The sequence below is a fragment of the Choloepus didactylus genome, chromosome 2 (assembly GCF_015220235.1).
Source record: "Choloepus didactylus isolate mChoDid1 chromosome 2, mChoDid1.pri, whole genome shotgun sequence".
Taxonomy (NCBI): domain Eukaryota; kingdom Metazoa; phylum Chordata; class Mammalia; order Pilosa; family Megalonychidae; genus Choloepus; species Choloepus didactylus.
Window position 1 is genome coordinate 213,455,351 of NC_051308.1, and position 23,705 is coordinate 213,479,055.

General features: G+C 44.0%; 2 pseudogenes; one reads left to right on the forward strand and one right to left on the reverse strand.

Moving 5' to 3' along the window:
• Positions 1-4,734: 4,734 nt before the first annotated feature.
• LOC119514233 lies at positions 4,735-10,781 on the reverse strand (annotated as a pseudogene).
• A 5,998-nt stretch (positions 10,782-16,779) lies between these two features.
• LOC119519896 lies at positions 16,780-17,559 on the forward strand (annotated as a pseudogene).
• Positions 17,560-23,705: the final 6,146 nt, after the last annotated feature.

Below are 23,705 nucleotides of genomic sequence, written 5' to 3' on the forward strand. Positions count from 1 at the left end.
GAACTATGTTTCCCACAAGGCAAGGCGAGCGTTGGACCCGCCGCTTTGCATCACGCGCCGACCTGTCGGCAGTCACGTGGGTTGATCGGGTCCTTCCCTTCCCCCCGCCTGGGTGGCCTACGGAAGAAGGGGGGAGGTGGACGGAAGGGGCGGGGGCGTTGCTGACGCCACTGTCTCCACCATTTTGGACCAGTTTGGAGGTCTGGCCTACGCCGCAAGCCTTTGGTGCCCAGCTTGCGTTGTTGTAAGGTCTCCGAGCTGCTAGTCGAATCGCCTGGGTTACGGTCTCTTCCCTGCCACCTCTCACTTTGTGACCTTGAACAAATCTCCTCCATTCCCTGAGCTTCAGTTTCGAATCCTATAAAATGAAACTCATAATTTCAACCCCACAGAGTTGTGAGGCTCCGATAAAGTGAAGCACATGAAAGCGTCTTGTACCCTGAAAGCGCGATGCACAATGGAATTGGCTTTTTCAATTGTGATGTGATCTCCTTAGGAGGCCCAGGAATCTGGATGGGCAGAACCCTCACCAGCCTATCTCCTGCCACTATTTTCAACCCTACCCTTTCCCTCTTCACGCTGGGAGCACGCAAAGAGGTTTCTTCAAAGTGTGGCCCTGGAAAGCTTGTTGAAACTCAGATACCTGGGTGCCACTCTTCTATGAGCCAGAAGCTTCGGGGAGTTTGGCCTTGGAATTTCCGCATTTTAATCAGACCTCTCCAGTGATTTTTAAGCACTTACACGTTTGAGAACCATGGCGTTTACCAGGGTTTTGTACAGACTGGTTTCCTCCGGAATTCCTGCCCTAGTGAACTAGCACCTTTAAGACAGGTAAACTGCCACCAGTTCTGTGAAGCCTTCCAAGTTTACTAGTTCTACACTTCTGTGCTACACTTGAACTTTATACTATGATTATCAGGGCCTGTGTTTTTTGTCTTCCCCACCAGATAGTGAGCTCCTTGAGAACAGAGATCAGTTCTGATGGCATTCTGCATTCCCGGGGCAAAGTTGACAAAGTCAACATCAATAAATATTGAAGTAATTTACTGGTCTTCCTGAAAGAAAAGCTCATGGCACATCAGCTTTCCATGACTGGCCTCAATAGCATTCCTTCCAATCTGCTCAGTCTTTCTTCTCTGGGCACTTCCTGTGGGCCAGATACTGAGTAATGCTTCTTGAAACGTTTTGATTCAATTTAATTTTTAATTCACAGATATTCTGAGTGTACTATATGCCATGTTCATTACAAAATACTGGGAACACAGCGGTGAACTATATGGATACAAAAAATACATAGTCATTCCTCTTGATTTCTTAAACACTATTCTGGATATATTGTCTTCACCACCCTCTGCCCTTTCCCTGTCCATGGAAACTTACCCTAAGGTTCCAGCCTCCACCCTCTTCATCCTATTCAGCCTCTCTCCCTGAATAACCTCTTTCTTTGAGTGATCGGGTACACACGGGGGAGATAAACTTAACAGTCCATCACATACATAAGTAAGTATGTGGTAAGAGAAAACACAGAAGAGTATATGATACATGCTATGACAGCATAGAACAGGGGTTGGTAAACTGTGACCCATGGGTCCATTCCAGTTACTATCTCCTCTTTACAGAAAGAGTTTGCTGACCCCATGGCATAGAATCATAAGGCCCTGACCTAAGTTAGAGGGTCAAGGAAGGCTTCCCTGAGGAACTGACCCATAAACATGAAGTTAGCCATGCCAGGAATTGGCAAGAAGCCTTGACTTCTTGATATACAATGCTCCAGTTAAGTGTGCTTGTCTTGACCATACTCTGGGCTTCCTGCCTTCCCATGCCTGCTCATGCCTGCCCTCTCTCAGCATCAATAAATATCAAAGACCTGTCTCATTAGTTCAGGGCCTCTCTCCTCCAGGATTCCCCCAGCACCACTCTGCATGTATCAGATTCTGCCTTATGTTGTGGTTTCTGTACCTCTCATCCCTCCACTAATCTGGGAGCAAATATAGGGCCATCTGTTGCTTTTGCCTGCCCAACACCCTCCATTCCTCCTCCTTCTGATAGCAGCACTCTGCTAGTCCTTTGAGAAGTCATCCTTCCCTGACTCTGACTCCTGGGTGACTGGGTGACTGGCTGGTCAGCACATTTCAAATTCCTTTGGTTATAGTGATTGGCAGGTGGTTCAAATCAGGCCAGCAGAGGGAATGAGTATCAGCCTGAGACCTTTGCTGGTACTCTGAGAGCAGAGCCCTCTCTTTCTTCTAGGATTGCTAAGCTGGATGAGCATCAGTTGGACTTGTTAATGGTCATCTTCACCACTGTTCGGAGACAGCCTTCCTGAGATGAATTTAACACAGTAGAAAGCAGAGCCGTGAGTTGGGAAAGACATATCCCCAGCTACATCAGTTGAGCCCTTGGATTCATCCCTGCCTGGAGTTAGCAGCCCCTCTGGACTTTTCTATGCCATGAGCCAATAAATGAGCTAGTTTGAGTTGGGTTTCTGTCACTTCAAGGTGGAGTCATGATTAACAGAGAAAAGGTGTTGGAGCTATCTGTTGTATACAGTGCCTCTCAGGACAGGAAGGAAGGCGGGAAGGGAAATCAGAAGACAGTGGAACCAACACCATTGTCTAATACTCTAAGCTTGAGAAGCTGCCTGAGCAGTTATCTTTGCTATGGCTCAAACCTGGGTAGCTTAACCACCATCTCTGCTTTGCAGGAGAACCAAAACCAAAGTTCTGGTCAGGGTCACAGTTGCTTGTTTTTCTGTTGACAACCAACAGGAGGAGGCCTTACATTGCTGAGCTTTAGTTGGAGATGGTTACTCCTTAGCCAGTCAGCAAGCATCTACTCTCGGGAAATACTCTAGTCCAGGGGTTCCCCAATTTATCTGCATATTAGAATCACCTTGGGATGTTTTAAAAATCCCAATGTCCAGGCCACATCCCATACCAATGAAATCAGACTCTCTGGGTGTGGGACACAGGCATCAATATTTTCTTTGTATTTTCCCAGATGATTCCAATATGCAGACAAGTTTGGGAACCACTGCCCATACCCCACCCCCATTTTCCTGCTTCCAAGGCTGACCTTTCTATAATGGAGAGGTTGTCCACCTAGCTACACATTGGATCTCCTTGGGGTTTTTCCAAAAATATCCATACCTGGACTCCACCACCCAGAGATTCTGATTCTCTTGGTATGGGGTATGGCCCCCATAGTGGCATTTTTTTGAGTGCTCCCCAAGAGATTCTAATGTGCAGTGAGGGTGAAGAGCTAGGTTTGTCGTTATTGCTTTTAATTTCCAATCTGTCACAGACTGATTCTTTTATAAAATACAATAAAAGTAACTTCCTAGAAAGATGAGATTTTAAAAGACACACAAAATACAATTTTTTTAAACTCACAATATGCATTTATTTCAAGGTTAAACAGAAGCCCATTTTCTTCAAAAGTAATTTTCTACTTTTTTCATAAAAATATAAAAGACTTAGCATTCATAGTTTTTACAATATTGAACCCAAACCAAGATTTTTCTACAAATGATACCACTTTCCAAAAAGTTTAAGACATCACCGAATAATGTGATGTTAAACCAAATGGTCTCATCACCACAAAGTATTTTACTTTTAAGAAACATTGTGCAGTATTTCCTTTTAAACCTGATTTTTATGTGAGATTTCAATTGTGTATATGCTATGTAACCACACAAGATTTAATCCAAGTCATTCATATTTATGCAGTAGACTGTCATATGTGACCAGTTACCATATACACTGTCATACAGTAATTGCAGAAATGGCAAAAGGCGATCTTTATGAAAGACAAAAAAAAAAAAACCTTTTTAATAAAAGACAACCAACACTGCCATAATCGTCTGCAAAAATCACCTCTTCCTCCCACTTCTTTTCTCCTTCAAATGGTTCCTTTTATAGCATGCCATTACTCAAAGATATTTATATCACTTTTACTTAAGATAGCTTTATACATGGTTGCTTTCTTTTCTGATATGGGGAATTTATCAAAAGGCACCAAGATTAGACTCCTAAGTAGTTTCCAATTTTTTGCCCCTTTTGAGGTTCCTCTAGAATGATTTCCCTCGGACAAGTGTGACTCTGAGAACATAAGGAACCACAAGATAATGAATAATGCAACAAGCAATGTAAAACTTGTACCATTCTAAAGGTGTAAATATATAATAAGTTTCTTGAACTTTTCCTTTAGGACAAGAAGTCAGAAAAACTTTCTGAATGTAAACATAAAAATAGAGCACATTTATCAACTGTAGGAAAACTCATAACCTTACAATAGCAAGGTATTAAATCTTATAGAATAACACATAGTCAAAAGCATTAGAAATTCATTGTCTGATATTCTGATGCATTATTCTGAAAACATGTCTGATAGATACATACCATTAACATATAACAAAATATGGCCTTTACTTCACAGGGGAAAAAAAGGTAAGTTTCATCACAAAAACAGATTTACTGGATTTCAGTTTTGATTTTTAGAGATATATTTTAAAGATAAAAAAGCAAAACAAATTCCCCTTAAAATAAAAGTCTTTATATATGTAATCCATTATTAATACTTTTTATGATGCTCTTACAATGTAAAACATTTAGAAACTTTTAAACTCTAGAAAGTTTGACCAGTTACCCTTCTTGGCCTTAACATATTTTAAATCCCCTTTAGAGAATCGCTTTAATGCTTTCAGTCTATAAGTCCAATATGGATGGAGCAGTTCTATTTCTTTTTCTTCTTCTTTGGTGGTTCATCCTCAGAGCTGCTATCTGTGCTGGTGGTACTGCTACTGGAGGAGCTGGAATCTGAGTCAATCAGAGGAGGAGGAAGAGCTTGTGGAGGAAGCTGAAGACGATGGACTAGAAGAGCTTTTATCAGTGTCACTATCCTCTGAGGAGGATGAGGTAGATGTTTCTTCACTTTCTGATGAAGAATCACTGGCCGAACTGTCGCTGCTATTGGTACTGGAACTGGTTACACTCTTAGACCTTTTTTTCTTGTTCTTTTTTTCTACATTAGTTTCTCCAATGCTGATACACATGAAGGGGAAAAAAGCTCCTTTGCTGTAATAATAATCTGTTTTCTTTTTCTTTTAAAGCTTTCTTTAGTTCTGCTGTTCTTGAAGGCCTGTGTAGGTATTTCCTTTTTCCTGTGCATTCGTAAGTCCAGTGTCCAAATTCTAAGCATTTCTGACATCTTACATGTTGCTTATTTGCTTCCCTCACTGGCCCGAGCTCCTTGGGGCAGGCGCCGTGTTAGAAAAACGGCTACACTACGCCGCTTCCTACTGGGGATCCAGTGGCCTCGCGTCCCAGCGTCCACTCACCCGCCGGTTGACGCGGTCTCCCGGCTCCCAGGCCGCCCCATCGCCCGACTCGGGCCCTCACTTACCCCTGTCTCCGCGCTTTGAGACGGTGCATGGGAGTCCCCATCTTAGCGACACAATTTTTGTATTAGATTCAACAGACATGAAGTTACTCGGTCTCATTGCTATAAAAGTTTTTAAACACTTTCTCTTAATCTCGTCGGGGACCAGACACCAGCCTGTCTTTGAGCAGTACTTTGAGTAGCCTGGCTCACTTCTAGTCCCCACTCACCCCACCCTCCACTCTGTGCCTTCTCACTCCCTTGAGGAAAAGGAATATTTTATCTGCTGGATGAGTCTGAGAGAAGAATCAACAGGCAAACAAGGTCTGGGCTCCCCTCCCTTTTCAGGCCAAACCCCCAGAGATGAGTGAATTCCCCTCCTGCTTATGTCCTTCACGTGGTCAACACCTGGGGCAGGGCTGGAGCCTGACTTCTAGAGACAGTTCTGGAAACCCAGCTCTCTGTCCCCACTCTCAGGACCCCCCAAGGACTGTATAGGCATGTCTTCATCTGGTCGAGGCTCTCCCTTGGGTGGATCTTCCCAAGGTCTAGAGGTAGGAGGGAAAAGTGTCAGAGCTTGGATCCCAACAAGGGCAATGGGCAATAAAACTGACTTGGCTCTCCATCCTCCTGCCCCACCTGACTTGCTTGAATTCCTCTCACTTGGTCCTGAACTTAGAAGGAGGTGGCATGAGTAAACATCACTCTCAAACTCCCATTCTAGCATTCTTACCATACTTTCATTCACTCATTCTTCTTGTTACATTGGACTGTGTATTATGTCTTGTCTCCTCTGTATTCCCCTAGCACAAAGACTGGCAAATAAATTCTCAACGTGTGAGTAAATTCACACAGGTGTTGATTGAATTCCTCTCCCATTTATGAGCTATGAAAGGGCACAAAATATACAAATGAGACACAGTGTGATCCCCTCTCAGGATTCTCCAGTGACCCATATACAGCCTGGCAGGGGCCGGGAATGCTTCACAAAGAAAGGGCATTTGAGCTGGTTCTTGAACAGGAGGGGGGTGGGCAGGACTGAGAGGGAGGAAACAGTATCCCAAGCAGAGGGACAGGTACAAAGATTTGGAGATATGAAAGGTTCCCTTGAGGGAATATTGTGCTTCCTCAAGGGCGTTTGGAAGGAGTGTTCTGGATGACCCTTCTTACACACACCCACATCCATGGATAAACCAGAGGGAGGAGCTTCATGTCAATTCTTGGTCACTCATGTGGGCAGATCAATTGAGATTGAGCACCCAGACCCAGAAAGAAAAGCAGAATATGGCACCAGCCACCTGCTGCTATTCTCCCCACCCTTGGCTCCAACCATGCTCCTCTTGAAACTGGGGTGCCCCACACACACACTTTGGGGTAACAGTAAGTGTAATGCCACTGATCCCTCTTGATCTTTGATTTGACATTGCTAGGCTCCCACAAAGCCAGTGATTCCCAGGAAAGCCAAAGGGTCAAACCTGGGTGCATCACATGAAGAAACAGACTGAGGCCCATAGTAGGCCCAGCTCCAGGCTGGGATTTGGGTCTTAGACGCCGATGCCCACCCCACCCCAAGAAGCAGGGGACCAGACCTCACTAATCTGTCTCCTCCAAACTACTTTAGAACTGGGAGCTTATTCCTCTCTGGCATATTTTACTTGCTTCTGAGACCTATTCTTTGAAACAGGTGCTTATTTATCTTTGGTCTAATTACCTGCTTCTCAACAGGGGGCAATTTTGTCTCCCAGAGGACATTTGGCAATGTCTAGAGACATTTTTGGTTGTCACAACTTGCAGGGGAGGGGTGGGGGTTGCTGCTGACATCTAGTGGGTGAGGCCAGTGATGCTGCAAACATCCTACAACGCATAGGACAGTCCCCACAACAAAGAATTGACCTGCCCAAAATGTCAATATGCTAAGGTTGAGAAACCCCTTTAAACCCTTTACCTTACTTAGCCAGAAAAAGTTTAGTAAAGCTAACATTTTTTTTTTTTTCAAGTTACACTCCCCTTTAAAATATTAAGATATTCTTATGGTCTGATCAGCAATAACTGACACAAGGTTGTTTTTTGCAGTTTCAATAAATTCATTCTCGCTCACCTTTCCCTGGTCCTTTATAGGGTGGTGATGGAGGTTGTGGTGGGGGGAGTAGACTGCAGAGATGCACTGGGGTCAGGTGGGGATGAGAGATGGGATCACAGTGTGGAGCACAGGCTTTGGAGTTAGACCTGAGTTCACATCCAGCCTTGACTACTTCTTTAGCTGTGTGCCTTCCGGCAAGTGACTTATTCTCTCTGAGCCTCAGTTTTCTCATAGGTAAAATAGGATAACTCCTATCTTACAAAGGTCCAAGCACTCGGTAAAAGATAGCTATTATGACTTTATCCAGAGGCTGTAGAGAGCCATCAGAGGAAGTTATGTGAGCCTGGGGAAGGCATATGAGCTTTGAGTGGTCCCTTGGACAGCCCAGAGAAAAAACTACTTACCCTCACTGTGGCCTGTGCTTAATCTCACTCCAGGTAAGTCAGGAAGTCTTTCTTGAAGTCTAGCCTGAATCTCCTAGTGTGGCCTAAACTCTTTTTGTTTAGTTCAATGCCTCCACTGGTTGTTGCCACCCCCGAGGTCTGACTAAGCAGCAAAAGTATTGAGGTGGTAATTTGCATTTTGTTCTCCCTGTCCTGGGTAAGGTTCCTTCTTCTTGCCTGGGGGTGGGGACTAAGGCTGTTAAAGGCTTTGGGGTTGCCTGGCCAAAAGCAGAGGTTGCCAGGCACCAGAAGACATCCCCCAGGCAGGGCTTTTGTTTATCAAGGCTCAGCTCCAGGAGACAGGGAGCTGGGTTATTTCAGAGCACAGGGCTCCCAGGCTCGGAAGGGGTGGAAGAGGGCCCCTCAAAGAGGAGAAAGGTTTGGAGCATTTTTCCCAAGCCTAAGAAAGTGAACAGGGGTTTGAGTGTCTGCTGCTGTTGTCATCGCTCCTGGAGTAATAGTGACGTGGTGCCACTGCTATTCAGATCTCCCAGGACCTCTGATGGGCCTGCAGCGTTGCCGCTGGGGGAATGGGGTGGATGTCTGAGCACTAAGAGGAGTGGCCTTGGGAGACCCAGCAAAAGACACTGTGGTCAAACAGAGCAGATCCATGGGGGGTGGTTGACCAAAGACCAGAGAGCCTGCCCCCAAATGTTCCAGTCTGGGTAAAGTCCCATGACTCTTGCACAGTGATTTGGAGGAGTGGGACCATGATCAAAACTTAAATTACATAAACTTAAAATTACATGAAGTATATTCAAAGCTAATGACACCCAAAGCTCATTATTTTACTACGTTTTACTATTATCTATGCTCTCGAAGTGAATTACAACTACTTGGTGAAAATACTAGTACATCTTCCCAACTCTCCCTTCAGTGACATCTTGTTGGTGGCTTGAGATTGGCCACAGTGAGAGTAATTACACCACAGAAATCAGGAAATGCTCCCAACCAAGTCTCTTCCTACTTCCCTCCTCAGCTGTTTGCAAACTTTTACCAGCTCACCACTGGGCAGAGAACTCCCAAAATATGGTTGTGATTGAATTTCCTACAAGCCAGGCTGCTGGGGGTGGGGGTGGGGGTTTGAAGCAGATAGTCTGATTTAGAGAAATAAATAAATGTGACATTTCTTACATCTATGTATTGTGGGAAAATGCATACTTGCTACCAGTACCTTGTAAAGACATCGTCCAGGGGTCTCATCTCTCCTTCTTGCCTTAGGGATAAGAGTGCACACTCACTCACAGAATACCCTACAGCACCTGTGGGAGCCTTCTGGATGAAAGAAGAGCAGGGACCTTGTTCATTGTTGTATTCCTGTTATGAGGGACAGGGCAGTGGCTTCAACAGACCCTCAGATCCCTTCTCAACATCAGCGACTCTCCCAGTTTCCCTGGCTTTGGAGTCAGGGCAGTTGAAGCCATGCTGGGGATGGGGCCCTGAGTGCAAGGACTGATGGGAGAATCAGCCAGACAGCAGGAGTTAGTTGCCTACTCTCGAGCACATGGGTCTACTTGGGGGCAGAGAAGGTTCTCAACTTGGGGGAAGGGGGCAACCCCCTTCCGGGGACATTTGACAATGTCTGGAAACTTTTTTGTTTTTTGTCACAACTCGTAAGAGAGCAGCTACTGGCATCTGGTGGGTAGAGGACAGGGATGCTACTAAACATCCTACAATGCACAGGACAAGCCCCCACAACAAAGAATTATCCTGCTCAAAATGTCAAACCCTGGGACAGGGGAACCCTGCAGGGAGAAGCTGCATTAAACTCAGAGACAAAGCAAAGGCCTGCCTGTCCCGTAGTTACCAATCCCTTCCTCCTCCACAACACCCGTTTCTCTGCATGGGCCGTTCGGTCTCTTATTTTCGTCTCTTTTGCCCTGCTTCCCTAGTCTGTCTCTTTGGTTCTGTCCCTGTTTATCTCTCTGTTTATATCTTGGTCTCTGTGTCTCACTCTCAGTCATGCCATCCGCTCTGGCTGGATCCTTGTGTTCTGAGATATGAGACAAGCCTTTGGCATTCGTACTCCCTCGGCCCACACTAATCACTCCAGCTGCCTCAGCCTGGGAGCCGGGCCAGGAACTTGACAAAGGGAGAGAGTGCAAAGACCTGGGGGCCTACAAGGTCCCCACTCTCCCCAGCACCCTCCCTGCCTTTGCCTTTAGGGCCCTTTTGCCTGCCTCTGAGGGTTCTGGGGCTCACTCCATGCTCTCTGCCTCTGGCCTCAAGGTCCTGGGGCCCAAGTCCACTGCCCCCTTCCTCCCCCACCCCAACTACTCCCACAGCTCCTTAAATTTCTCTTCTTGCCCAGTGCAGCAGCTGTTATGAAACAACTGGGGGCTGGGCAGCTCCTCGTTCCTGGCCCCACCCTGGGCAGCAAGTGTCCCTGGGCTCGTGACGCTGCTGAGACCGGTGCCCTCTGCCCAGAGACCAGGAACCTGGGCTCTCTGCCCTGTACCGGGTTTCCAGGACCCAGAGCCCAGTGTTCAGAGCCAGGATGTGGTTCCCTGTGCTTGGAACCCAGAGCTCGGTGTCCGGGCTCAGTTACCAGTGCCTGTCACTAGGACCCAAGACCCGGTGCCACAGCTGCCCACCCTGCCCTTCCCACGTATCTCTTCTGCAGACCTCCATAGTGGCCTAGGCTGCTTGTGCTGAGCCAGGGGGGCCCAGGGCCTGGGACCAGGGACCCTGCAACCGGCACTGCAGAAAAGTCTGGGAGCAATTTTTAAAACAAATTTGAGGGACTTTTAAAATAAAGAAATCATTCAAAGAATAAATGAGGCAATGGAAAGTCTCCTGCCACCTCTGTCCCTCTGTCATTCAGTTGTCTGCCCCCAGTTCTTGGGATTCCTCCCAGAGGCACTTACTGCATCAGCCATTGACAGTCCTCCTGCCTGCAGTCCTGCCCACCTGCCTCCACCTCCAGCCACGTTACCTCCCACTTTAAAACCTTCCAGTGGTTTTCCACACAACAAAAGAAAGAACAAGCTTTGCAGTTTATCTGGATACAAGGCCCTCCTGCTTGATTCCAGCCCAGCTCGAGGGACGCTTGGCAACCCTCCCTGCCTGCCTCTCCTGGAAACACGCCCGCCCCCACCCCTGCCCCGAATCCACCTGTTCAGGCTTCCATGCTCTTTCTTGCTCATATTTCTCTTTCAGTCCTTTCTTGAACACAGACTGAGCACCTACTGTATGCCAGTCCCTGGGCCAGGAAGAATTCAGTGAATGAGACTAAAATGTTCCTATTCTCTTGCAACTCCCATTCCGGCAGAGGAGCATTTAATAGACAAATAGTAACAAAAAAGTGTTTCTTATGGTAGATTACAGAGCTTTGGTGTCAAAGAAGGCCTCCTGGAAGAAGTGCTATTTAAGATTTGAGCAGTCACCAGCCAGTGGGGGGGTGAGGGAAGGAGGCCAGCAGTAGTGTTCCAAGCAGACGGAACAGCTTGGGCAAAAGACCAGACAGCAGACAGCACAGGAGGAGTTGCAGGTTCAGGGTGGTGGGGACACAGTGAACAGGGGCAGAGTGGGGCAGAGGGGAGGAACCCAGGAAGCTGCTCTACCGGTGCAGATTCTATCCCGATGGCTTGAGAAGGCCTGGGAGAGGTTTAAGCCAGAAGCAGGGGAGTGCTGCGGACAGACTTGCAGCTGCTGTGCAACGAGTACATTGAGGGGAAGACCTTGTTTCTAGAACAGCAGGAATGACGGCAGTCTGGGCTAGGGTGAAGGCAGTGCAGACGGATTCAAAGATATTTTGGAGATGAGGCATGGGCCATGTGGGTCATGGGTGACTTCCCAGGGACACTGATTGGGAGACTAGTGGACCCTGCTGATGATCTCTGGGATAGGGGTAGGGTGGGTGGGGGAGAAGGCAGGGTGGGGGATGAGTTTCTGAGTTTAGTTTTGGATGTGTTGAATCCGTGGTGCTTGCAAGATGTCCAAGCCAAGATGTCTGGCAGACAGATTGGCAAGTCTGTCAATCTCAGGAAAGAGGTCTGGACTAGAGATTTTTATTTGGCAGCATAAAAATAACAAGAAAAATGATGTTTATTTTGGTTATGGATGGTGGTGATGGTAGCACAACATTGTGAATGTAATTAATACCACTGAATTTTATAGTTAAAGCGGTTAAGATGGGAAATATTATGTTGAATATGTATTTACCACAATACAATTTTTTAATGCTCTCTAACTCTTATTGAGCACCTACTAAGTGTTAGACATTTTTCTGACTTATCTACATATATTGATTTACTGATTCCTCACAACAACCCTAAAAGGTATGTGCCTCCACTCTTCCCATTTTCCAGATTCAGGAACAAAATGTTCAATGCCCTACCCAGGGTCACATGACTACTAAGTGACAGAGCCAGGGTTCAAAACCCAGCAGTCAGCTCCAGGAGCCATGCTCCTACCACACCCCACGGCTGTCATCTAGATTGTCTGGGTCACTGTAGTCAAAGCCCCAAGAATGGATGAGATTAACTTCAGAATGTAAGAGTGGGAAGGACAGACAGATGATTATCTGTGAGGAACACCAGCATCTAAAGTCTAGGTGCCAAACTGGTGGCCCAGGGCCTGAATCCTGCCCTAGGACAAGTTTTCTCTAGAATGCATAGTGTTTTAATTTTTGAAAGTTAATTTCCAACATTTAAAAATGGAAAGATTCCATATAAAAATCTGGATTTGTAGCTTCTTTTGAAATATCAGCTCTAGCACTCCATTTTGTGCCTAATATCAACACCCAGAGCAGATAATTTCTTTCCTTTTTTTTGGCTTTTACAATGGGTTTATTAGTTTACAAATTTACAGCTTTAAGGCCATGAAAATGTCCCAATTAGGGCATCAATAGGACGATACCTTCTCTGAAGAAAGGCTGATGGCTTCTGGGCTTCCTCTGTCACGTGGAAAGGCACATGGCTAGAGTCTGCTGGGCCTCTCCTGGGTTTAGCTTCTGGTTTTTCCTTTGCTTTCTCCAAAATGTCTCTGTGCTTCTGTCTTAGTTTCTCTCTCTCAGCTCCTATGCGTCCTTGTTTGTTTCTCCCAGGACGTTTCTTTCTAAGTGTCTGGGGTCCTCTCTTATCTTTTCTGGGGCAAATTCTGGATTTCATCTCTTAGTTTCTCTCCTTGTTCTGTTTTCTTTTTCTTTTTTTATTTTGAAATAAATTCGAAGTTATAGGAACACTTGCAAAAACAATACTAACCCCATACACAGAATTCCATCGTACTCTGACCCCCCTCTCCCGATAGCTCAATCCACCAACTTTAACGTGCTGTCACATCACTATTTCTTTCCCTCCCTATCTATCATCCATCATCTATTGCTCTGTCTTCTGAACATATGAGAGCTAGCTGCACACATCCTTGAACATACACTATAATTCACGTATACACTTCCCATGAACAAGAACATTCTTTTATGCAATCCCATTAAGTGCAGCTAAGAAGTACAAGTGATTCAACAATGATATGAAGCTTACATTCTATATTTCCTTTTCTTTATGTCTCAACTGTGTCCCTTTGAGCCACCTGTCCTCTATCCTCCAATACCATTCAAGTTCATTCTTGGCATTCAATTGTCATCTATTTAGACTGTCTTTTTTTTTTTTTTTTCCAATTGTGGAGACATATATACAGCCTAAATCTTCCCATTCCACCCCCTCCCTAGCCTTCCATTAGTGGGATTAATCACATTTAGAATGTTGTAATGCTCTTTCCCATCATCCATTACTAGAAATTTCCCTTCACCTCAAACAGCAACCCTACACTCATTTCTTAACTTCCCATTGCCCCTTCTCCTATTTCTCTTAACCCATACTCTACTTTTCATCTCTATGGTTATATTCTCTGATAATTTATTTGTGTTTACTGTGGGGCTTAAAATTAACCTCTTAAATCCATATCAATCTTGTTTTTCTTTGATACTACCTTCACTTCAATAGGACACATAAACTATGTTCCTATACTCCTCCATTCCCCCCCCTTTTATAGTTGTCTAAAATTACATATTTTACATTGAATTCAAAACCACTGATTTGTCATTAGAGTTTGTGTATTTTATATCATGTAGGAAGTAAATAGTGGAGTTACAGTTCAAAAATTATTGACTTCTATTTGTATTCCATTGTGGTTGGAGAATGTGCTTTGAGTATATTCTTTTTTTTTTTTTTTTTTTTTTTTTTTAATTTCTTGAGGCTTGTTTTATGTCCCAGCTTATGGTCCCTTCTGGAGAAAGATCTGTGATCACTGGAGAAAAATGAGTGTCCTGGTGATTTGGGATGTAAGGTACTATATATGTCTGTTAAAATTCTCTATATCTCTTCCTCCTTTCTTTGTTTCTCTGTTGGTAGGGCTCCCTTTAGAATCTGAAGTAGGGCAGGTCTTTTATTGGCGAACTCTCTCAGCATTTGTTTGAGAGAAGAATTTAAGCTCTCCCTCAAGTTTGAAGGAGAGTCTTGCTGGATAAAGTATTCTTGTTTGGAAATTTTTCTCTCAGAATTTTAAATATGTCATGCCACTGCCTTCTCGCCTCCATGGTGGCCGCTGAGTAGTCACAACTTAGTCTTATGTTGTTTCCTTTGTATGTGGTGAATTGCTTTTCTCTTGCTGCTTTCAGAACTTGCTCCTTCTCTTCAGTATTTGAGAGTCTGATCAGAATATGTCTCGGAGTGGGTTTATTTGGATTTATTCTATTTGGAGTTTGCTGGGCATTTATGCTTTGTGTATTTATATTGTGTAGAAGGGTGGGGAAGTTTTCCCCAACAATTTCTTTGAATACTCTTTCTAGACCTTTACCCTTCTCTTCCTCTTCTGGGACACCAATGAGTCTTAAGTTTGGACGTTTTATTTTATCTATAGTATCCCTGAGACCCATTTCAATTTTTTTTTTCTCCATTCTTTCTTTTGTTCTTTCATTTTCTGTTCTGTGGACTTCTAGGACACTGAGACATTGTTCAGCTTCCTCTAGTCTTGTATTGTGAATATCCAGAGTCTTTTTAATTTGGCCAACAGTTTCTTTTATTTCCATAAGATCTTCTATTTTTTTATTTACTCTTGCAGTGTCTTCTTTATGCTCTTCTAGGGTCTTCTTTATGTCACTTATATCCTGGGCCATGGTCTTCTTGATGTCCTTTAAATCCTTTGCCATATTTTCATTCCTTTATTGTAGTTCTTTATTAATTGTGCGAGGTACTTTGTCTCTTCCGATATCTTGATTTGTGTGTTTGGAATTGGATTCTCCGTATCGTCTGGTTTTATCATATGCATTAAAATTTTTTGTTGTTTTTGGCCTCTTGGCATTTGCTTTGCTTGATAGGGTTCTTTCAAGTTGTAAAAAAAAAATGCCTATCTAATTTTTCAGAAACACAGTTTGGTGGCGTACACTTTCTCTAACTACCCAGCAGATGGCGTCTGTGAGTCACCTATACCTCTCAAGTCAGTTCTCCACCTTGTCCCCATGGTGTGTGGGGAAATGATTCTTGTGGGGTTCAGTTGGAGAACTCAGTTTGGGTGTATTGCTGGAGCCATCCGCCCTGAATGTGGGGCATGTGTACGGGTGGCCAGGAAGGAAGGACAGTTTTAATATTCAAATCCCCCAAGTTCCTGGGGATTCAAGGCCTCCGCAAGAGTCTAAGCCTTCATTTCATTTCAGCCCCAGACCCTCTCTCTTGCTGTCCCACAAACCACTGGACTTGGCGCAGTGTCCCTGGGTTCTCCGAGCAGGTCCCCCCACCCAGCCACGATCCTCCAGGACCTCTGCCAAGGGAATGCCATGCTATGTCACCAGCACGCGCTGTCCCTCAAGGGAAGCCCCGGGCTGCCGGGCTGTGCCAGGGCGCTTTCAGCCTGATGCAAAAATGGCCGAATGGGGCATCTCCACACCCCCCTCCTCTCACAGTTCCTCCTCCCCAGCTCTGGGACAACTGGCGGGGCTCTAGGGCTGTGGGCACAGACCCGGGCAGGAGTTTATCCAGCTCTCCGGGGATCCAGCTGCTAGCCGTGTGGTTTCTTTCTGCTTCCGGCTCTCCCCTCCCTTCCCCCAGCCCCAAGGGCATCTGCAGCGGGCTATCTTCCAGGCCAGACACCAAAAGGCTGGCCCAGCCCCCTCTTGCTGTGTTTTACTGCGTGGTTCCCACTATCGCAGCTGCAGCTGCTCCTGGGTTTTTCCCTTTTTTTTTCTTTTTTTAAAAGAGCCCGTCGGTCACCAAACACCAAACCCTGGGTTTCCCAGACGCCGCGCGGCTGCGGGTCTTCCAGCCAGCTTACTCACTCGTTTCAGAATGCAGATTCCCACTTTCACCAAGCATATGGCCTCTGCGGAACTAGAAGACCTCGTCCAGCTGTTGCATCACTGTAACCAGTATTCTGGGTCACTTTCTGATTTTTATCTAGTGTTTTTCACGGAGGTGTATTTTTTCCCTGTCTCACCTAGCCGCCATCTTAGTTTCTCTCTCCTTGTCAATTTCTTTCCTTTTTTATTGTAAAATATGCATAATGCAAAATTTATTTTAACCTTCTTAAGTGTGCAATTTTGTGACATTAAGAACACTGACAGGTGGGGCGGGTGGAGGGGAGACGGTTGTAGGGCTGGTGTCTGTGCAGGAGCCTGGGCGGCCTGAGGGTGCGGAGACACTGGGGGTGGGGGACGGTGGCAGCATGGCGGCTGGGTACAAGCAGTTCAACCCTCCTCTTCCTCTCTGTCGCTGCCACCGGGATCCTTTAGATTGCGTGTGTTCGTTGTAAGCCCGCCACCCGCCCGCCAGTCCTCTGGTCCACCGGTCCACCCGTTCTCCCTTGCGCCGCCACTGCCAGCTCTGAGGGTCGGCCGGCCGGGTAACTCGCCCTCCCACCCCACCCACTGGCCCGCGGGCCAGGACCATGGAGGACGTGAAACTGGAGTTCCCCACCCTCCCACAGTGCAAAGAGGATGCCGAGGAATGGACCTATCCTAAGAGACGAGAGATGCAGGAAATTTTACCTGGATTGTTTTTAGGCCCATATTCTTCTGCTATGAAAAGCAAGGTATGAATTTTAGGTTAGGTTCACCAAGAAACTTTATTAAACAACTTTTTTGGGCTACCTATACTATAGAAACATGGAATAACCCATATAATATGCATAAGACAAAATATTGAAGCAAACTTTATTAAACCAAACTTTCAGCAATTATTTAGATATTTAGTCTTGGATATTGCAGATAATCCAGTTGAAAATATAATACGTTTTTTTCCCACGACTAAAGAATTTATTGATGGGAGCTTACAAACTGGAGGAAAAGTTCTTGTCCATGGAAATGCAGGGATCTCTAGGAGTGCTGCCTTTGTTATTGCATACATTATGGAAACATTTGGAATGAAGTACAGAGATGCATTTGCTTATGTTCAAGAAAGAAGATTTTGTATTAATCCTAATGCTGGATTCGTCCATCAACTTCAGGAATATGAAGCCATCTACCTAGCAAAATTAACAATACAGATGATGTCACCACTACAAATAGAAAGGTCATTATCTGTCCATTCCGGTACCACAGGCAGTTTGAAGAGAACACATGAAGAAGATGATGATTTTGGAAACATGCAAGTGGCAACTGCACAGAATGGCTGACTCAAGAGCAACCATTACAGAAGATGTGAATTGAATTTCTATTTGGGAAGGAGAAAATACTAGAGACAATAATAATGTAAAATTGTATAAAAAAAAAAAAAAAAAGCAGTTTCTTTTCGATTAAATGTTGCTTCCAGACGTGTTTCTCTGCAACTTGTTGAGCAACATTTTAAGAAGATGTTGGACTTCTGCAATAGACGGCACTGATGGTTTTACTCCTTTTTGGGTTTTTTTTATTTTTCATTTTACAGTTTTATTATAAACCAAGAATTTTGGACTTGCAAAGAGGTATTATTGCAATAATGCACTTTTCATACTTGAAATTTATTTGTACGATATAAAGTTATTACTTTAAACAAAATGCAAGTTAGGGGGGATTTGTTTATAAAATTTGGGTAATTTATAACAAAAGAGTTTACTAAAGTTTGCTAAAAATTCATTTTGTGTTATATATATTACATTTTAAAAATAATTTTACAGTTCAGTTTTATGATGGAGCCTCTTACAGAAACATTAACAAAATGCAGGAATATGCCACGTTTCTCTTTTTTAGTATAATTCAGTACCTAAATTGTCCTTTTATTTTTCTAAGCTCTTCTTGGTCCTTCATTAATAGTCTTTAAATCACGTCATTAGCCAATTTCCTTACTTTAAAATGATCGAATTATTGTTTCCTTACTTGTTACCTTCCTAATTTGTTTATTCCATTAAAAAAAAAAAGTTTAATGAACAAAAGAAGATGTTTTGCTTTATACTATAGATTCTCCCTCAAAAAGGATAGCGTTAGAAGTCTCAAGTAACTTCCCTTTTTTGCATTACTTATTATGGGTTCTTTTGAGAACCTGTTTTTTTGTTTTTGTTTTGTCCAAAATGGTTCTAAATAGAATATACCAATTTACCATTATTGTTTTTTTTCCCCTATGTGAAACCCAAAAAAGAAAAGTGCCTTGCATCATTTAAGAAATGAAAAGACAAAACCTCATGACCTCCAAAATTAATCTACAGAACAGTGAAAAGTAAGATTTTCTGTAATTTCTTTGTTTTTAAACCATAAATTAGTTTAAATAAAAAATACTAAGTTTGAAGAGACCTTAGTAAATTATTTGGAACATGTTCATTTTATGTTATCTTAATGATTCTGTGAGATTGTTCCAGCCCTGATAGAAGCTTTTCTCTGAAAATGCATTTATTGGAGAAAGTGATTTGTGGGAGACCTTATCATTTTAAATTGGCTTTTTAATAAATTCTTTAAACTGGAAAAAAAAAAAAAAAAGAACACTGACACTGTTGTGCAACTTTTACCGCTATCGATTTCCAGAACATTTTCATCATCTCAAACAGAAATTTGTACCCATTAAGCAATAACTCCTCATTAACCTCGAATCTACTTTCTGTCTCTATAAATTTGCTTACTCTAAGTATTGCAAATCAGAGAAATCATACAATATTGTCCTTCTGTGTCCAGCTTATTTTACTCAACATGATATCTTCAGGGTTCATCTGCATTACAGCGTATATCAGCACAGATAATTTTTTAGAAATTTTTTATAGTGGTACTATTAATTGTAGTCCATGGTTTAACTGTGTTGTGCAGTTTCACGAATTTTTTTTGAATTCAATTTTATTGAGATGTATTCACATACCATACAGTCATCTATGGTGTACAATCAACTGTTCATAGTACCATCATACAGTGTGCCTTCATCACCCTAATCCATTTTTGAACATTTTCTTTATACCTCCATGGTTTTTTTGTTTTTTTGTTTTTTTTAATTTTATTCTAGTCCTGTTCTAGTTTTCTAATGCTGCCGGAATGCAAAACACCAGAGATGGATTGGCTTTTATAAAAGGAGGTTTATTTGGTTATGCAGTTACAGTCTTAAGGCCATAAAGTGTCCAGGGTAACACATCAGCAATCGGGTACCTTCACTGGAAGATGGCCAGTGATATCTGGAAAACTTCTGTTAGCTGGGAAGGCAGGTGGCTGGCGTCTGCTCCAGAGTTGTGGTTTCAAAATGGCTTTCTCCCAGGACATTCCTCTCTAGGCTGCAGTTCTTCAAAAATGTCACTCTCAGCTGCTCTTGGGGTGTTTGTCCACTCTTAGCTTCTCTGGAGCAAAAGTCTGTTTTCAACGGCCATCTTCAAACTGTCTCTCATCTGCAGCTACTCTCTCAGCTTCTGTGCATTCTTCAAAGTGTTCCTCTTGGCTATAGCGCCTCTTCAAAATGTCACTCTCAGTTGCTCTTCAAAATGTCACTCACAGCTGCACTGAGTTCCCTCTGTTTGTCAGCTCATTTATATGGCTCCAGTGGTTTAATTTAGATCCCCCCTGAATGGGTGGGGTAACACCTCCATGGAAATTATCCAATCAGAGTCATCACCTACAGTTGAGTGGGCGCATCTCCACAGAAACACTCAAAGAATTACAATCTAATTGACACTGATAGGTCTGCCCACACAAGATTATATCAAAGATAATGGCATTTGGGGGGACATAATACATTCAAACCAGCACAAGTACTATATAAATACAACCTAAAATTTCCCATTTTAACCACATTCAAATAAATAATTCAGTGCTGTTAATCATGTTCACAATATTATGCTACTATCACTGCCATCCATTACCAAAACTTTTCCATCATCCTAAATAGAAACTATGTTAGTACAGATGATTTTAATAATCCTCTTTTCTATTAAAAAAGGTCAGCAATAATCATTATTTTTCAGCTCCATTCTTTTAATTAGCAATTGAAAAGGATAACTAACTTTTAAAAGTATTATTCAAATTCAGTAAAATATTGCATGTTTGAATTAAAATTTGCACTTACCAAACGAAAATATTATACTTCACAGTTCCCATTGTGTTTCAAATTTTAAACACAAAACCTTGGCCACTTCTGAGTTTGTTTTTTTTAAAGCAGTTTTATTCGCATCTTATACCATCCATCTAACATGTACACCAGTGGTTCTCAGTATAATCAGAGAGTTGTGCTTTCATCACCAAAATCAATTTGAGAACATTTTCATTGCTCTAAAAAGAAAAAAAACACCAAAATCTAATACTGCCCTATTATTGACACTTAGCACTGGTACTTTTGTTACAATTGATGAAAGAATATTAAAATATTAGTATTAACTATAGTCCATGGTTGGCATAAGGTATATTTTTTCCCATATACCACCCTATTACTGTTGAGTTTTAACATCTATGTTAGCTGTAAATAAGCACAAGTGGTCACATAGAATTACAGAATTGAAGCAGCCCAAGTTCTGTTTCTTTTTCTTTCCAATCACTGTGCTATCATTGTTTATTCTGAAACTACTATTTAAACTCAGGGATATTTAGTGTCATGGGCCTGAGACACAGTCAAGTCCAAAGCAAGCGTGAGTAATTCTAAACCATTAACAAATGGCTTTCAAAATGAACATGTGTAGCTGAATCTGTATGTGTCAAGAGGCTGACTATATATTTGAGATTTCTCCCAATTAGCTTCCATGGGAAACACAATGTTTATTAAAAAATCTGTAATAAATTTGTACTAATTTGAAGGTTGCAGGTATACTATTAAACCACAAAAGTAACCAGAGCAACTGTTTAGAACATAGATCAACAAAATATTTTTTTCCGGGAGAAGTATGTTTTAATTGACACTGTTTAGAATTGACAGTGCATGGTGATGATAAAAAAGCATACTGACTTTTAGTCACTTTTACTATGGTTCCTAAATTTTCTACCTTCCATGCACCATTATTGCCCACATGTAAGCATGTCCCTGCCACCATCCTGCCCATGGTAGGCCACTGCTAGCAATACTAAGATCAGATTTGGACCTGAGCTATGGATCAGAGCTGAGTAGGGCACAAGAGCTCCCACCAGCCCACCTCCCCAGTGGAGGCAGTCACGTTCTCAACCCTTACCTTAAGGGCCCTACTAAAGATTTAACACTTCTCAGGCATCACCTCCTACAGGAAGCCTTCCCTGACATTTGCTCCCACCTTGAATTTGCGATAAATATCACTCCTTTGTATATATCCCCATAACCCTGTTCCTAGTTCCACCACTGCCTCTTACATTGTATTATGACCATACATCTCTTTCTACTTCTAGACTGAGCACCCTGACCTGGCCCTATTTATCAGTGTTCAGTGTTCAATGTTCTGGCACATCCGGACATGTCTAATATGGGTGTCCTGAAGGGGACTGTTTGGAGAAGTGGGTAGCCGTACAGGGGAGGAGTTGTGGAGCTGCCCCAGGCTGTTAGAGGCCCCTCCCACAGAATACTTTTATTCTTATTTGTTAGTTCAGGGACTGCCTCGCTCGTATCGCTAGTACCGATTAGCAGGGGAGGACTTGGAAGCTCACAGAAGTCAAGGGAGTGGCCCGCAGCTACAGAGCAGCTCACAGGCCTAGACTGGGCCTGGTCTTCGTGGAGTGATGTGGAGTCCTCAGCTGTCTCACCAATGTGCACGTTTAAGCACCAGGGGGAGCCAGATGCCAGTTCATGGGGAAGCTAGGCACCGGTTTAGGGGTTGGAATACTAAGCAGGCCCCTCAGGCCTGGAGGAACACAGACTCCCGTGGAGCTGGGGAGTCGTGATAATGAAGGGGTGTGGAGGGGGTTGTAAGAGAAGCTGAGTTCAGGAGCTGTGGCAGCTGGGATGGAGGAAGGAGGAGGAGGGTAGGGCCTGTGATGTTTTCTGACCCTGCCTTGGCTGGTCCTGTTGGGAAAGGGACAGTGTGGGGAATGGGTGGGTTCTCCAGAGGGGAGGGCCCCTGCCTCCACCTCCAAGCTCCTCAGTCTCACTCAGGGCCTGGAGCAGACCGGACATTCCTAAGTCTCCAGAGGAGAAACCAGGAAATCAGACCAGGAGGCCAGCCTCCCTGAAGCCTGGGCCAATTCTTCCAAAGCCTGGGACTTCTGGGAAGAGTCCTGCTGTGCCAGGAGATCCACCCAGGCTCCTGAGCACTGTCCCGCTCTGAGAACTTCCCCTGCACTCTGCCCTCCTGCCCTGCTGCCTTCCTGGTTCCTCCCTCTCAGGCGATGGGACCAGACCCATCTCCTGAGCACCAGACCTGCACAAGAAATTGCTATTCAAGAAGGGCAGGTCAAAGTCATGACCTGTCCCCCTAACACCTAGCCTTCTTCCAGAGTTCCCTTTTTAAGCAAATGACAATGGTATCCATCCGATTTTCAACCTGGAGAGTTTGGCATCATCCTTGACACCTCCTTCGTTCTCATTCGCCTTGTCCAATCCATCCTTTTACCTCTTCTCTCTACCTCTTGGTTTCTACCAGTCCCTGGACCAAATGCCCATCATTTCTCACCTGGAGTGGTGCTCCTATCTGGACTTCTGCTATCATTCCAGCACCAATCCTACCCCTCCACTGTCCCTTCTCCAGGTATTAGCCCTGACATTCTTTTCAAATTGCTGATCTGATCTTGTCACCCAGCCAAAAGCTTCCCAGGGCTCCTGCAATAAAGATCAACCTCTTAGCATGACCCAGAAGGTCCTGCATGGTCTGGTCCTTCCTACCTCCCCGGCACTGTGCTCCCTCCTGCTCCCTGCATCCCAGCTACATTGGCTGCGCTGCTCATCGCAGAGCCTTTGTATGTACCGATTCCTCTACCTGGAATCCCACCCCTCTGTCTTAACTCTTGCTCCTTCAGATCTCAGTTCCAGCAGTGCTTTTTCAGGGACACCATCCCTGAGCTCCCTGACCAAGTCAGAGCTCTTATGATTCACTCTCCTAGCACCACAGACTTCTTCACGTTTGTCACAGTTATAATTGTACATTGTTTGTAATACTGTTATGGATTGAATTGTGTCCCCCCAAAAGACAAGTTCATGTCCTAATCCCTGGCCCGAGAATGTGACCTTATTTGGAAATAGGATCTTTGAAGATGTTATTAGTTGAGAAGACGCCGAACTGGATTATGATGGGCCCTAATCCAGTTTCACTGGTGTCCTTATAAGAAAGGGAGAATTAAACAGACATGGACAGACAGAGGAGGGAATGCCATGTGACAACTGAGGCAGAGAACGCCATGAATTGCAAGCCAGCCACTGCCAGAAGCCAGGAGATGCATGGAACAGATTCTTCCCTACAGACTTCAGAAGCAGGGCCCTCTGACGCTTTGATTTCAGACTTCTAGCCTCCAGAACTATGAGACAATAAATTTCTGTTGTTTTAAGCTA